We start from the raw sequence: 16723 nt of genomic DNA, 5'->3' as shown, positions 1-16723 counted from the left end.
CGCTTGTTTAATCGGTAAAAACAGTGTATCTACGATAACATTATCCGGCCCGTTTAAATGTGATTTAGTTATCTACTGGACGCATCTTTCTCAGAACAAAGATAGGCGATAGGCCTACCTCCTGTTATAGAAGTTTCAAGGTTTATTTGTGAAATGCACTGAACAACACAGCCTAGAAGAGCTGCACTGAACAACTCCTACAGGAAATGTTTTTGAAGATTAGGCAACTATTTGTTAGATAGCTGTAACTTGGGGCTGCCTTCAAGATGAAACGTTATATGGAATTAATCACGATATAGGGTTGAGAAGCACTCTGCAGAAGGATTTGCATTTGACGCAACCACCTCAACTCTGTCCATACAGGTAGGCCATGTGATTCTGCTTGCTTTATTTGCATCTCAGAATATTGTATCCTTAGGTGATCAGTGGGTGCTGACTACACTGACTTTAAGCTAAGAGTGCTGATCACTGCAGTGTACACTCACCTAAAGGATTATTAGGAACACCTGTTCAATTTCTCATTAATGCAATTATCTAATCAACCAATCACATGGCAGTTGCTTCAATGCATTCAGGGGTGTGGTCCTGGTCAAGACAATCTCCTGAACTCCAAACTGAATGTCAGAATGGGAAAGAAAGGTGATTTAAGCAATTTTGAGCGTGGTATGGTTGTTGGTGCCAGACGGCTGGTCTGAGTATTTAACGATCTGCTAAGTTACTGGGATTTTCACGCACAACCATTTCTAGGGTTTACAAAGAATGGTGTGAAAAGGGAAAATCATCCAGTATGCGGCAGTCCTGTGGGCGAAAATGCCTTGTTGATGCTAGAGGTCAGAAGAGGATGGGCCGACTGATTCAAGCTGATAGAAGAGCAACTTTGACTGAAATAACCACTCGTTACAACCGAGGTATGCAGTAAAGCATTTGTGAAGCCACAACAGGCACAACCTTGAGGCGGATGGGCTACAACAGCAGTAGACCCCACCAGGTAGCACTCATCTCCACTACAAATAGGAAAAAGAAGCTACAATTTGCACGAGCTCACCAAAATTGGACCGTTGAAGACTGGAGGAATGTTGCCTGGTCTGATGAGTCTCGATTATGAAAGTAATCTAAAGGTCATTCAAAGTAATCCGATTATATTACTGAAATTGTGGACGTAACTTTTAACCGCAACATTAAGAAAGTACCCTACCCAACCCTATGCATTGCAGAGGCAGTTGCTGAGCGTTCTGTGTTGCATGCGTTAGATCACAGGTGTCAAACCGGTTCCACGGAGGGCCGAGTGTCTGCAGGTTTTCGCTCTCACCTTGTACCTGATTGATTAATTAGTTCACTAATTGGTTAATTTCTACCCCCACCTGGTTGTTCAGGTCTGACCTGGGAACCAATTTAAAGGAAAACCCAAAGACCTGCAGACACTCGGCCCTCCGTGGAACCGGTTTGACACCCCTGCGTTAGATTATTGAAACGTATCATCACCAAACGAGCGACCCTCTGTCAGTCACCTAACCTGACATAACTAAAGATTAACATCGGAGAGACAGACTGACAGTTGACTGATAACGTGGTTAAAGAGACGGCGATTAAAAAGAGAAAAGAAGCAGAAAAGGCAAGGTTAAAAAAAGAAATGCACTGTAGCGAGACACGATCACATTTTATGTATTTTATCATAATTTTTTTTTTAGGGCTGTCAAAGTTAATGCACTTTCCTGCACTTACTGTTTACCGGTGACTTCTTTCGTGATTGACTTGTCCTAAGCGCTTCACAGGTATTTATTTTTCAATATATCATTTGAGGGTAGGCATTTGTGTGGTGAATGCTCAGATATAATGTTTACCTGGCTCTAGTTCATGAATACAGCATGTGGGCTACACACCCGTTAGTTCAATAAATGCGTCAAAATTGGAAAATCTCTCCTTGCGTCCCGCAATCCAATCAACCTCCAAAAACCCATCAAACGAAAAGGACTGCCATGCCTCCGTTGTCAGACCCTCTTCACTAACTGGTCCAGATGCACTGTGTTGCATGAATCCACCTGCCAACTCGTTACTTGTAAATTTATTAATTGCCATTATTTATTGTTTTTGCTAATCTAAGTTAATCATTAGCCTAATGTCGTCGCTAGTTGCGTTTCCACCAAAGCAAATACCAATAGTGGAATTAACAAACAATTTGCATGTTCCGCATGAATTACAGATCTCCCCAGATACATTTTTGTAGATAAACATCACCAGCAACATTGAATACTTAATGCCATTGCCTACAGTATTCCAGTAGATTATTTTATTGGGAATCATTTAATAGAGACACAGCTATTTGGTTGTGGCTAACTATCTATCAGGAAAGCAAACGTTTACAGGTCCCGACCTGTAGTATGGAATGTGTTTGGACACTAGAAAGACCTCAAAAGTTATAGAACACCTCCATTTTTCATTTTCTTTTACTGAAATTCTTACAATTTAAGGTCTTCATATACTTTGAAATTAAAACATAGAACAGTTAAACAGTTGGAGACTAGAAAGAAATAATTTAATCGTTTTGTTTAACAAAATGTAGTCAACATTTTTGATACATCAAAGTAGCCACCTTTGCAGATATAACAGCTTAACACACTCATGGCATTCTTTCTAAAATGGAAATCAAATATTGTTCGGAAAGTTCTTCCCAACAATGTTGCAGAATTTCTAACGAATGTGTTGCACTTCTAGTTTGCTATGCTTTCATCCTTCTGTCCAGTTCATCCCAAACCAGCTCAATGGGGTTTAAAAAAGTGCTGGACCTTTCATGATTTGAAGCCCACCAACTTGTTCTTTTCTTCTAAGGTAGTTCTGACATAGCCTGGAGCTATGTTTTAGACATTATCTTGCTGTAGGATGAACCCCTGACCAACTAGATGTACACGAGAGGGTATTGCATTGACAGTCAGTGTAACACACTGAGGAACCAACCTTTTGCCTATTCAATGGTGTACCCTGCCTGCTTAACCGAAGATTCAAAATGTTGATGGATTGGTCCATAAGACCTTCGCGTCTTCAAAAGTTCACTGGCAGTGCTTCATGGCTCAGACAAGCCTTTTTTTCATATTTTACCATCTTATCAATGGCTTTCTTACTGCAGCTCAAAGTTTTCTCTTCACAGCAGAAACCAACATTTTTTCACCTTGACCAATTAAGCTGTTGTCCTTTGAGCTGCCTATCACACAAGCTGTTGACTCTCAGCAACTTGACTTCTGATTCTGTTTTCAGCTTTGGGTGTACCAGACCTCTTCCTGTCAGAATTTCCTCCAGTTTTAGAGTTAGGAGGGGCAGCCTGTCCTTTGGGTAAAACCGAGGAATGGATAGAACAATGGGGAACATATATTGTTGAAATAAGACAGCTGTCCAGTATCTCACCACACCTCTTTACTGCATAAGTACTGACAGTTGTCCTGTGCTACATTAGAGATTTGCCACTGTTACCTTGTTTCTTTGATTCCTCTTTCCTTGCATATTTAATAAGTGTTTATGTGCCAAGAGAATTTTTCCTCTGTACCTACTTCCTAAGGTTTCTATTTGGTGGAATTGCCATCACATGGTGTAGGAAACCCTACTCACGGACACCTTGGCTTTCTTTACAATGTCTCTGAAGTAAAAAACTACAACCCGGTTTCTGAAAAATGTGCAAGTCATCTAAAACCATATGCAATAGAAAGTAGCACCAAGGCCTAACATCAAATGTTGAAACTGAGATTTTTTATTGTCGTTGAACAATATAGGCACATTTAGAATTTGATGCCAGGAACAAGTGTCAAAAAATTGTGACAGGGGCATGTTTACCACTGTGTTCCATCACCTCTTCTTTTAACAATAATATGTAAGCGGAAACTGAGGAGACCAATTTCTGTAGTTTTGAAAGTGGAATGTTGTCCCATTCTTGCTTGATATAGGATTTCAGCTACTCAACAGTTCAGGGTCTTTGCTATATTTTTCGTTTTATAAGGCGCAAAATGTTTTCAATGGGTGACAGGTCTGGACTGCAGGCAGACCAGTTTAGCACCCAGACTCTTTTACTCCGGAGCCATGCTGTTGTGATACGTGCAGAATATGGTTTAGCACTGTCATGCTAAAATACAAAAGGCCTTCCCTTGAAAAGACATTGTCTGGCAGCATATGTTGCTCTAAAACCTGTATGTATTGTTCAGCATTTATGGTGCCTTCACATTAGCGCAATTCACCCATGCCATGTGCACTAATGCACCCCCATACAAACACAGATGTTGGCTTTTGCACTGTGCGCTGATAACAAGCCGGATGGTCCCTCTCCTCTTTAGCCCGGAAGATGTGACATCCATTATTCCTGAAAAAAATCTCTCATTTTTATTTCAGACCACAGGGCAGTTTTCCCCTTCACCTCTGTTCATCTCAAATGAGCTTGGGCCCAGAGAAGGCGCAGGAGTTTCTGGATGTTGTTTACAGGTGCTGGTCTTATAATTAGAATATCATAAAAAAGTAGATTTTCTTCAGTAATTCCATTCAAAAGGTGAAACTTGTATATTATATTCATTCATTGCACACAGACTGATATATTTCAAAAGTTTATTTATTTTAATTGTGATGATTATAATTGACAACTAATGAAAATCCCAAATTCAGTATCTCTGAAAATTAGAATATTACTTAAAACCAATACAAAAAAAATATTTTTAGAAATGTTGGCCAACTGAAAATTATGAATGTGAAAAGTATGAACATGTACAGCACTCAATGTTTAGTTGGGGCTCTTTTTGCCTGAATTACTACAGCAATGCGGCGTGGCATGGATTCGATCAGTCTGTGGCACTGCTCAGGTGTTATGAGAGCCCAGGTTGCTCTGATAGTGGCCTTCAGCAATTCTGCATTGTTGGGTTTGGCGTATCGCATCTTCCTCTTCACAATACCCCATAGATTTTCAATAGGGTTAAGGTCAGGCGGGTTTGCTGGCCAATTAAGAACAGGGATACCATTGTCCTTAAACCAGGTACTGGTAGCTTTGGCACTGTGTGCAGGTGCCAAGTCCTGTTGGAAAATGAAATCTGCATCTTCATAAAGTTGGTCAGCAGCAGGAAGCATGAAGTGCTCTGGACACAGTGGAAAACTTGCAACGTGGATTCTGTACCTCTCCTCTCTTCTTACAGACTCTGGGACCTTGATTTCCAAAGGAAATGCTAAATTTACTTTCATCAGAGAACATAACTCAGCAGCAGTCTAGTCCTTTTTGTCTTTAGCCCAGGCGAGACACTTCTGACGTTGTGGCTTGACACAAGGAATGCGACAGCTGAAACCCATGTCTTGCATAAGTCTGTGTGTGGTGGTTCTTGAAGCACTGACTCCAGCTGCAGTCCACTCTTTGTGAATCTCCCCCACATTTTTGAATGGGTTTTGTTTCACAATCCTCTCCAGGGTGCGGTTAACCCTATTGCTTGTACACTTTTTTCTACCACATCTTTTCCTTCCCTTCGCCTCTCTATTAATGTGCTTGGATACAGAGCTCTGTGAACAGCCAGCCTCTTTAGCAATGACCTTTTGTGTCTTGCCCTCCTTGTGCAAGGTGTCAATGGTCGTGTTTTGGACAGCTGTCAAGTCAGCAGTCTTTCCCCATGATTGTGTTGCCTACAGAACTCGACTGAGAGACAACTTAAAGGCCTTTGCCAGTGTTTTGAGTTAATTAGCTGATTAGAGTGTGGCACCAGGTGTCTTCAATATTCAAATTTTCTGAGATACTGAATGTAGGGTTTTCATTAGTTGTCAGTTATAATCATCAAAATTAAAAGAAAAAACATTTGAAATATATCAGTCTGTGTGGAATGAATGTATACATTATACAAGTTTCACTTTTTGAATGGAATTATTGAAATAAATCAACTTTTTTATGATATTCTAATTATATGACCATCACCTGTGTATATATAGTTTCTACTTCGCATGGTCGAGTTTTAACTTGCGTTTGTGGATGGTTTGACGTACTGTGTTCCCAGACAATATTGTCTGGAAGTATTCCTAAGCCCATGCAGTGATTTCCACTACATAATCGTGTCTGTTTTTAATGCAGTGCCGTCTGAGGGCCCGAAGATCATGGCCATCCAGTATTGTTTTTTGCACTTCTGCCTTGCTTACAGAGATTCCTCCAGATTCTCTTAATGTTATTGTGTGCCATAGATAGTGAGATCCCTAAACTCTTTGATTAACATTGTGATACGTTCTTCTTGAAATATGGCACTATTTGCCTGCGCAGTCTTTCACAGAGTGGTGAGCCCCTCCCCATCCTCACTTCTGACAGGCCCATCCTCTCTGGAATTGTCTTTCAATTCCCAATCATGTTACTAACCTGTTGCCAATTGACCTAATTCGTTTTGTGATATTCCACCAGATTTAGTTGTTTAGCATTTCACAATGTTTCCAGTTTTCTGTTCCCGCCGTCCCAACTCTTTAGAAATTTTGTCATTTAGGTTTTATGCAGCGTTTTTGGAAATGGGGTTATACAATTTTAAGAGTTATAATGGTCTGACTCTTCCTTTGTTAAATGCATTTTTCTCAGCATTGTGATAGCAATACAATTCTTCTTTCAGTACAATACTGTCCAAATAATGCTTTAGAGGGTATAGTTTCACAGTCTGTTCCAACACTGCTTTTATGGAATTGTTAGCATCAACTTTTAAGGCTTAATTCACTTCCATTGCTGCAGAACAGCTGTAAGTTGTTAATTCATTATGATAATTTTTAAAATAAATCTAACAATTTTTCAGTTGTTGGTAACGCAAACTTTTCTTTATCCTCTAGCAGTTTACATCTTTTGTACCATTTCAGGTTATTCACTGGACATTAACTGCTTAAATGTCAGTATAGACTGGAAAATTGGGGTGTTCTAAAAACCTTTGGCCAGTGGTGTATACACAAGGCCTGCAGAAAGCCATTGATAAGGCCTGCAAGTTGTACAGATCTACTTTCTATTATTTTCTCCAGGATGTCTTGACAATATACAAATGCTTTCTAAACTGAATGTTTCCAAAGACTTTCAATACGCCATGCAATGGGGTGTGTGCTTACTGGGTGTCAGAAATATTGCTTGTTTAAAAAAAAACTAGACCGTGTACATTTCTTGAGCCATGTTGACTAATTTATGGGAATGAAAATCTACTGATTAAGAAAAATCCTAATATAGTAACCCAATTTTACGTTAAAATAATGAAATTAAAACAAATGTTTCTATTGTAAAAATGAAATGTTCTTGCCGGATAAGGGTAAGAGTTAGGGTTAGGATACAGGTTAAGTTTAGGGTAATAGTTATTAGATAATCTTTACAGCAACTACTCTCAAAATAGTGTTACCTAAAAGTTATTCTAAGATGTTCCACTTTTAGAAGAAACCAACGTTGTTAAAAAATATCCTTTCATTCTACGTTTACATAAAAAATTAGCATAGGCCATTTGGGGAAAATCCATTTGACCCAGAGTAACCTCAACTAGTTTAAATAACCTCAAGATATTTCACTTTTAGAAGAGACCAACATGTTGTCATATAATATCCTTTCAATCTACTTTTACAACATCACAAACCAGCATAGGTCAATATGGAAAAATCCATTTGACCCACAGTTACCTCAACTAGTCCCATTTTTATGCCATCGCCATTGTTTACTACAAGATTCCCTCCATGCCGTGCCAGGCTGACCTGATTATGGCTTGAAACTAGTTATCTTTTTCCAAGCAAATCATTGTTCAGTCTACAGTACATACTTATCATCTTTCAAAAAAGACAGGGAATAATGACATTTACGATGGGGGATTACTTATTTTTGACAAATGTTCAGTCATCATTAACCTCCTACAACTCAATTTCTAAAGACGTTGGGACTCTGTGTAAAATGCTAATTAAAACAGAATGCAATGATCATTTAATCCCTATTTATTTTTTGGAAGAATACATGACCATTTTGAATTTCATGCCAGCAACATGTTTCAAAAAAGTTGGAACGGGGCAAGTTTACCTCTATGTTGCATCACCTGTTCTTTTAACAATACTGTGTAAGCATTTGGGAACTTAGGAGACCAATTGCTATAGTTTACAAAGGGAAATGTTTTTCCATTCTTACTTGATAAAGGATTTCAGCTGCTCACCAATTCAGGGTCTCCTTTGTCTTATTTTTCATTTCACAATGTGCCAAATGTTTTAAATGGGTGACAGATCTGGACTGCAGGCAGGCCAGTTTAGCACCCAATAATCTTTTACTATGGAGCCATGCTCTTGCAATGTGGTTTGGCATTGTCTTGTTGAAATAAGCAAGGCCTTCCCTGAAAACTGCATAATCTGGATGGCAGCAGATGCTAATATCTTGTTCAGCATTAATAATGCCTTCACAGATGTGCAAGTCACCCATGCCATGTGCGTGAAATCATCCCCTTACAATCACAGATGCTGGCTTTTGAACTGTGCGCTGATAACAAGCTGAATGGTCCCTGTCCTCTTTAGTCCGGAGAACCCGTTGATTCCCAAAAAGACTTTGATTGGTCAGACCCCAGGACAGTTTTCCACTTCTTCTTTGCAGGGTAGAGTTTTAACTTGCATTTGTGGATGCTTTGACATACTATGTTCACAGACAATGTTTTTTGGAACATGCAGTGATATCCAATATAGAATCGTATTTTTTTTTTATGCATTGCCACCTGAGGGCCTGATGGTCAGGTTTTTCGCCTTTGTCCCTTGCTTACAGAGATTGTTTCAGATTCTATGAATCTTTCAATGATTTATTGTACCGTATAGGGCTGCACAATATATCGTTTCAGCATTAACATGGCGATGTACGCATCCGCAATAGTCATATCGCAGAACGTGCGATTTAGTAAGGTAAGCATGTATCAGTCTACAATATATTTTTTTTTCAAATGGAAAACTAGCATTATATCTGTCTGATATAAAGTAATTTACTCAGATTTATGGGTTATTGGATACACAGTTAATTATAATTTTCATTATTATTTTAAACACAGAGTTTGTTGCTGCACGTGGTTGACATGCAGGCTCTGCTTGCGCGTGACGAAATGATGAGCGAGGAACAGGCAAAAAAGGCCAAAATAGAGAATTTGGTTGCAAAAAGAAATGCATCGTGAATTATATGGAAATATTTCGGCTACAGACAGGATGATGTTGACCAAAAACAGGTACTTTGTCGAGAGTGCCTTGCAATTGTTGCCACAACACGAGGCAACACGACCCATTTGTTTGATCATTTAAGGCGGCACCACGATCTTTGTATGACGAGTGCAAAGCATCTCAATGCCCTCCAAAGCAAAAACACCATACAAGAAAGGTTCCAAATGGCAGAGAAAAATCACAGATTCTTAACAATTTTCTAAAGTTTCATACATTTTAATTGTAGAGGATGGGGCTGGGGAAGAATGAAGGATACAGACTGTCAGGTTGATAGCCAAAGCTCTTTCTGAGGACATCCTGTTTTTTCATGTCGCAATATATATCACAGAAAAACTAAATAACGCAATGTCAGTTATTTTCAATATCGTGCAACCCTAGTACCGTAGAGGATGAGATCCTAAACACTTTGCAATTTTACATTGTGATACGTTATTCTTGAATTGTTATTTTTTAAATGTATGTATACCCAATCATTTTACTGACCTGTTGCCAATTGACCTAATTAGTTCTGTGATATTCCACCAGATGTAGTTTTTTCCAGTCTGTAGGTGCCTCTGTCCCAGCTTTTTTGAAACATGTGGATGGCTTAATTTCTCAGTTTTAACATTTGATATGTTGTCTGGGGACTATTTTATATTGAATATTGGGTTTAAATGATTTGCACATCATTGCTTTCTGTATTTTTCACCCTGGTTCCCTAAAGGTATGACACACTATGGAACACGTCTTCATGCATGCACTACATATTCATGTGAATGTCCATCATGACTTTCAAGGCTTATAAGGGGTCAAGCCAGCCTGAGGCCCAGCCTTCCAGGTAATAAAATCCTTATGGTGTTGTAACTTGCTTCCTCCTTCAGGGAACCAGAGTCATATTCATAAACTGAATTTTCCTTTCAGCCAATCCCTCTATACAGCACACTACAATAACACTACAACTGTTGGTCCTTGGAAAATGGTAAAAGATGACTTTATGGCTAGGGTCCTACAGGATCTGGCCGTTATCTTAGGCGTAAAAGCTGCACTGGGGCAGACATTCACTTCAGAACTGGCATTTGCAAATTCAGTACAGGAAGGGATCTCCTATGCTTGGCCAAAAGTAAAGCCAGGAGCAACACAGATTTATAAGAAAGGATCCTCTAAACTGGACCCCAACACACTGAAATAGCACAGAGGTTAACCATCATGAAAAGCGACATACCTGACAAACATGGCTACAGTAGATGGGTTCAGATGTGTGGCCAACACCCTGCACTGAACTGTTGCATCCACGCAGCACTAAGGGAACTATGGCTATCATGAATGCCACCATGTCCCAAATGCAGAGATAGTCAATATGAGACCCAAGAACAGAGTTTGTTGAGTTGGAGACCAGCAGCTCTTCTAAAAGTTCACTCTAAATTCTGAAAGAAACTTGCAAATTTGGTCTTGAATATGCCCCTGCATACTTGGGCATGTGGATAGATTGTAAGCGTTCTTAAAGATTTAAAAGATTATATAAAAATTGCCTTTCTATATTGAAATTGGTCATGCATTATGTCGGCTAGCAGAAATCAATTTGTCCAGTGAACTCTCATTTTGGTTAGTGTTTATGGTGATATTATTGTTATGAATTCCTTTCCAAGCAGTTTATCACAATGCCCTGCAATTTATTACATGCATTTATTCACATCAGTACACATCACTACATGTATAGTTAGGAAGGCTTTTTTCAAGTGTCGTAGACTGCAGCATTACTCCCAATTTATTTATAAGGACGTTCCATAAAAAACATCCTCCTTACCTTACCTCTCCTATACACATTGGACTCTAAAGGCAAAGCATTTGTAGCCAGAATAAACTAAACTCTTGGTCATAATTTTTATGTCACCAGATTTATTTTATATTTTGAATTTGTTCTGCCAGCATTGGAGTTCTGGCCACCAGAAAAAGAGTCTGGGGCCTGGTATCCTGGTATCCTGGGAAGGACATCCTGCTCAGAGGTCACACCCACAGGTTTAACTTTCAAGACCAGCAGTGCGGGACATGACCATTCGCTAGAGACAAAAGATCCTGTCAGCACGGCAGATGCCGGAGCTTATGTTTTTTAAAAGTTACAACTAAGGAGTGTTTATCACTAAGTTCTGCTCACGCATGAGTCTCTTCATATCGTGTTTATCACGCACAATGGCATGCTTCAGTTAAAAAGTGTCCCCTTCAGATTGGCTTGCATACCAAGTGCATTTAAAGAAATCATGGACATCATGTTGAAAAAGGGGCAACCAATGCATCGCAAATGAGTAAGGGGAAACGGCTGTCCAAACCACAGCTGTCATGCTCAAGGTGATGTGACCCAGACAACTAAAAGCGATGTTGTGCACCAGCTTCCGACGCCATGCTCTTCTAGTGAACTATAACGGCCCCACTAGAAAGTGGTCAACTTCCACAAGGAGTGGTCTAACTTCCACAAGTGCAGGGGAGATCAGCCTGCGCCTGTGCCAGAGAGTAGTTCAACTGGGACAAGACATTTCTGCCCCGTTCAAGACTATGGAAGTGTTACTACGATTAGAAAATGATAGCAAAATAGATGTGTGTCATGGTCAAGGTCGTGGAGGCGCTGAGAGGGTTGAGGTATCCATTACTTTAATGAACTTTAACTCTTCTTTAGGGACAAAATAACAAAGTAGAAAACAACTGTGAACTGACGTGAACAACACAAACAATGACCCACAAACGAAACCCAAACTAGCTCAACTTAAATAGGCTCCCCAACCAGAGGCAATTGGGAGAAGCGGCCTCTGATTGGGGATAGTTAAACATAAGTGCAGAGATGCCAAGAGACACCACAACTGCCTCTCCCGATACAGGGTGCCGGATCACATGGGGGAGGCGGTGGAGGCAGTGGCTTGTCGTCCCACCCCTTATGGGTTGATAGTAGGTGGCCGTCAGTGGTGGGGCACCGGTGTACGGGGCAGGTACCGGTTTTACTAAAGTATTCAGACCCCTCCACTCAGTACTTTGTTGAAGTATCTTTGGCAGCGATTACAGCCTTGAGCCTGTATGGGTATGATGCTATTGTATAGGATGTGCTATTGTACTTGTCCATATTACCTTTCGGAAAACAAAGATGCCCTTGTTTAATTTTATATTTACCTGGCCTCTGACAAAGGAAAATGAACACTGATTTCACCAAAATTCTGACACGTCAAATACTGCAGTATTCAGACCCCTTACATTTTTATTTTTATTTTATTTTTATAGATGTAATTTTTAGTTGATTAAATAAATGTTTTTTTTAATCAATTTACAGACAATAATGACAAAGTGAAACCATACTTTTTGTAATTCCTGCCATTTTGTTTTACATGAATAACCAGAAATGTACATATCTATTTAGACCCTTTATTCAGTACTTGGTAGAAGCCTGTTGACCGCGATCACAGCTTTGTGTCTTTTTGGGAATCCTTCTACCAATGTGGCATACTTGTATTTTGATAATTTGTTCTACAGTATTCTTCTCTGCAGATCCTCTCATGCGCTGTCAAGTTGGATGTGGAACGTTGCTGCACAGCCATTTTCAAGCCCCTTCAGTGATTCTCTCTCAGGTTCAAGTCCAGCCTCTGGCTGGGCTGTAGTGAAATGGAAGATGTGTTTTGGAAGGTTTGTGAAGGTGTCGTGTTGTCTGGAATCTCAACTCAGTGGGACATCCTAATCTCTCACCAATGGGCCTATTTGCTTCCTGAAAGAAATGGACATACACAGAGGGTGCAAAGGTAGCCCGATCTGCTCAGATGAACCAGGTGTGAGGATGAACAATTCAACAAAGTAGAAATATGACTTTTGTTTGATTAACTGCACTGATGTTTGGTCTTTTAATTTGAGTCCCATAAAGGGATGAACTCTCCAATAGGTTACAATTCTGTACATGTTATGTATCATTTGTTACAGGTAAATGTTTACTACATGAAGAATCCTGCAAGAACAAGTATCTGGCTTTGGATGGTGTTCATTTATTATATGTAAATGTGTAAATGCCGGTTTCTTTATTTTTATTGTTTTAGCCAAGGTGAGATGATCCTATTATTGATGCAATGGGGGACTTTGAAATCGGTCGGTCTGGGTGGGATAAAAAGGGAAGCTTGTATTGGTTCTTGGAGTCTATCTATAACAGAATTTCCTAGCACACCTTCATGCTATAGTGTCTTAAATACATGGTATACTTGGTAGACTGTTAAACTAGTTGGGTGGACGTTGAATCGTGCTGATATGTAACCATGTTCTGTATTGAACATTATTACTTGATTAGAATAAATTGTATTACTTTAGAATATAGATTACCATGGCATTCCTTGTTCATATTCATACTCAAGCTTGTAGGGCTACTGATAATTACACACATATAAGTAAGTCTCAGCGACCAGATCCTGGATTTCAAAGCAGTCTGGTTAGGCCCAGGAATACATGACATCGACTTGTCATCCCTGATTCTTGGGTTTCGTAACACTCTACAGCCCCAGGAACACATGCCATTTTACTGTATGGTGCGTGTTAAATGACCTACACCTTATGGTCACTTATAACTGATATAGGCACATACACATACGTAAATCGGAGTGACCAGAATGATCAACCCAGAGTTCTGGTTTGCTACATGATCCCTTGTTTTCTGTACTTCCTTTACACATGATCTTTTAAATGTTTGGCTTGTGTCGAAAGATTAGTTACCTTTTCTAAGATCCTCCAGCATATAATGGTCGTTTATGATTATGTATGTTTACAAACAATACAGAGTCGGATTATTAGATATAAAATTATCACATAGGCCATAGATTCTCATTTGCAACAATTCTCCTACCTGTCCACTCAGTAGCATTCGAAGGGGTTAACCTTTATTCTCCCATACTACAGGACCACTCAAGGACATTAACAGACTTGTCCTGAAGCCAGTCATGCCTTGTCTTGGCTGTGTGCTTAGGGTCATTGTCCTGTTGGAAGGTAGTAGTAAATGTAAGGTGGCTTCTGTCGCTTTCTTTTTATCCAATTACATCAAAGTAATTGGACAGGGGGGTGGCACTTTCCGCCAACAATCATGGCCACTTGCATTGTTCTTACTTACAGTCATTAGTTATATCACATCATCGACTCCATGTTACTTCGAACTACCCTATGGACAACAACCATGGCTGCTTATATACATACACATCTACACACACAAACTCCCTTACACATGGACATATGGGTATTTAGGTATTTATATTGCAATTACATAGTACTGGGTTGTACTTAACATTGTCATACTGTTATAGATTTGTTTTTATATCCTATGTATATTATCTATGTGCTTAAGACAAAAATGTTGTCTTAAGTAAGCAAACCTATGACACCATTTTTACTATTTGTTACTAAGTATTTGCTTAAAAATACCATGTAATTAACAGGCTGTATAAAAAAAAGGTTCATTTGTCACATACTCGTGTTACTAATAATAATAATTTCCTTTCCAACTATTCAACCCAGTCATTTAATTTTTGTGTCATAAAATCTATTTCAAAATGATGTTTCTTCAACCCAGACAGGAACTGTCACCCATTGCTCAACAACATGTTTAACTTATTTACGGTCATACAGTACCCAGGGGAATTGTTTTACTCCAAAGCACAGGCATTATTTATTGTCAGTGAAGAGTCTTCTTGATTCAATTGTGCTAAGCAATCATGACACCTGTTGTGTTTTTTAACCACGTATCATGACATTGTTTTAGCTACTTGGGAAGAAATCTTCAGTTCTGACTGAAAGCAACCAGTGGTCTTTCACCTAGTGCTGTATTTTTGAAGGACTGCTTTTTGTTACAGTGGGAGCTGGATCTCTGAAGGCCATGAATGGCTGCCAAACACAGAGAAGCAGACACAGAAATGTTGAAGATAAGAACCCTGACTGAAACATTTACCACCTGCAGCCAAAAGGGACAACTGGTATTTTAAAACAAAATAAACAATTGTCACTTGGCCCAGTAGCCTTGCCAGCCAACCAGGAAAGAGAATATCACCACTTTATCCTTGGATCCCAGTCATCACATGAACATCAGCCAATCAGATGAAATTTTAGACAAGAAATAGGAACTATCCCGTATCCTGATATAATTTCAACCTGGAAACTTGCTTTGTGTGGAATCAAGAATATTAGCCGAGCATAATATTATTCAGAAGATTACAACGCAGTTCCACAGATGCAGTTTTGAGGAGAGTGCAATTTGCACACTGACTATTAGAAGGTCCAAAAGAGAATTTTATAATAATTGATACACCATATCCTGCCTCCAACAACGTTTTAGTGAATTTAGATGTACGTCCAACTCACCTCAGACATGTGTAACCAGCAGCCCAGGACCTGCACATTCAGTCACTTCACCTGTGGGATTGTCTGAGGCCAGCCAACTAGACTGATGATTAAACTGCTGCAGGACTAAAGAATTTCTGCACAAACTCTCATTAGTGTTCTAGTATGCCTCATCAAGTTATAAATAATGATTATTAGTCAAAATAATGATTGTGTCCTTCAAACTTTGCGTTAATCGGCGAATCACCCATTTGGAGCAATTACTGCCTTTTAGACCTTTGGCATTCCAGTTGTCAATTGGTTGAGGTAATCTGAAGAGATTGTCCCTCATGCTTCCTTGGTTTGATGGGCATGTACCATATGGTCAAGGTGCTTCCACAACATCCAAATACGGTTGAGATCCGGTGACTGTGCTTGCCACTCTATTATGGGCAGAATACCTACTGACTGCTTCTTCCCTAAATAGTTATGGCATAGTTTGTAGCTCTGCTTGGGGTCAAACTTAGATTTCTCTGTCCATAGTTCTTTTTTCCAATCTTCCTCTGTCCAATGTCTGTGTTCATTTTCCCATCTTAATCTTTTCTTTTTATGGGCAAGTCTGAGATATTCCTTTTTATTTGCAACTCTGCCTAGAATGGCAGCGTCCTGGAGTCACCTCTTCATTGTTGATGTTGAGACTGGTGTTTTGTGGGTACTATTTAATGAAGCTGCCAGTTAAGGACCTGTGAGGCACTGGTTTCTCAAACTAGTCAAAAAAATGTTCTTCTAGCTCAGTTGTGCACTGGGGCCTCCCACTCCTCTTTCAATTCTGGTTAGTGCCAGTTTGCGCTGTTCTGTGATGGGTGTAGTACACAGATTTCACAGTATTTTGGCAATTTCTTGCCTGTAATTTGCATTAATTTCTCATACAAAGAATAGACTGACGGGTTTCAGAAGAAAGCTCTTTGTGTCTGGTCATTTTGAGGCTGTAATCAAATCCACAATTGCTGATGCTCCAGACAATCAACCCACAATTGCTCTTGCTCAAGCATCTTTAATCAGCAGAACAGTTTTCAGCAGTGCTAACATAATTGAAAAGGGGTTCACAGGACTGATGGTTGCTGATCCTGGGCCAACATTAACAATATCTACACTGTATTTCTGATAAATTTGATGTTATTTTAATGGACAAAACCTTGCTTTTCTTTTCAAAACAAGGACAATTCTAGGTGACCCAAAACTTTTGAATGGTGATGTACAT

Source organism: Esox lucius, chromosome 7, assembly GCF_011004845.1.
Source record: "Esox lucius isolate fEsoLuc1 chromosome 7, fEsoLuc1.pri, whole genome shotgun sequence".
In the NCBI taxonomy this organism is placed as follows: Eukaryota; Metazoa; Chordata; class Actinopteri; order Esociformes; family Esocidae; genus Esox; species Esox lucius.
This window is presented reverse-complemented; position numbering follows the sequence as displayed.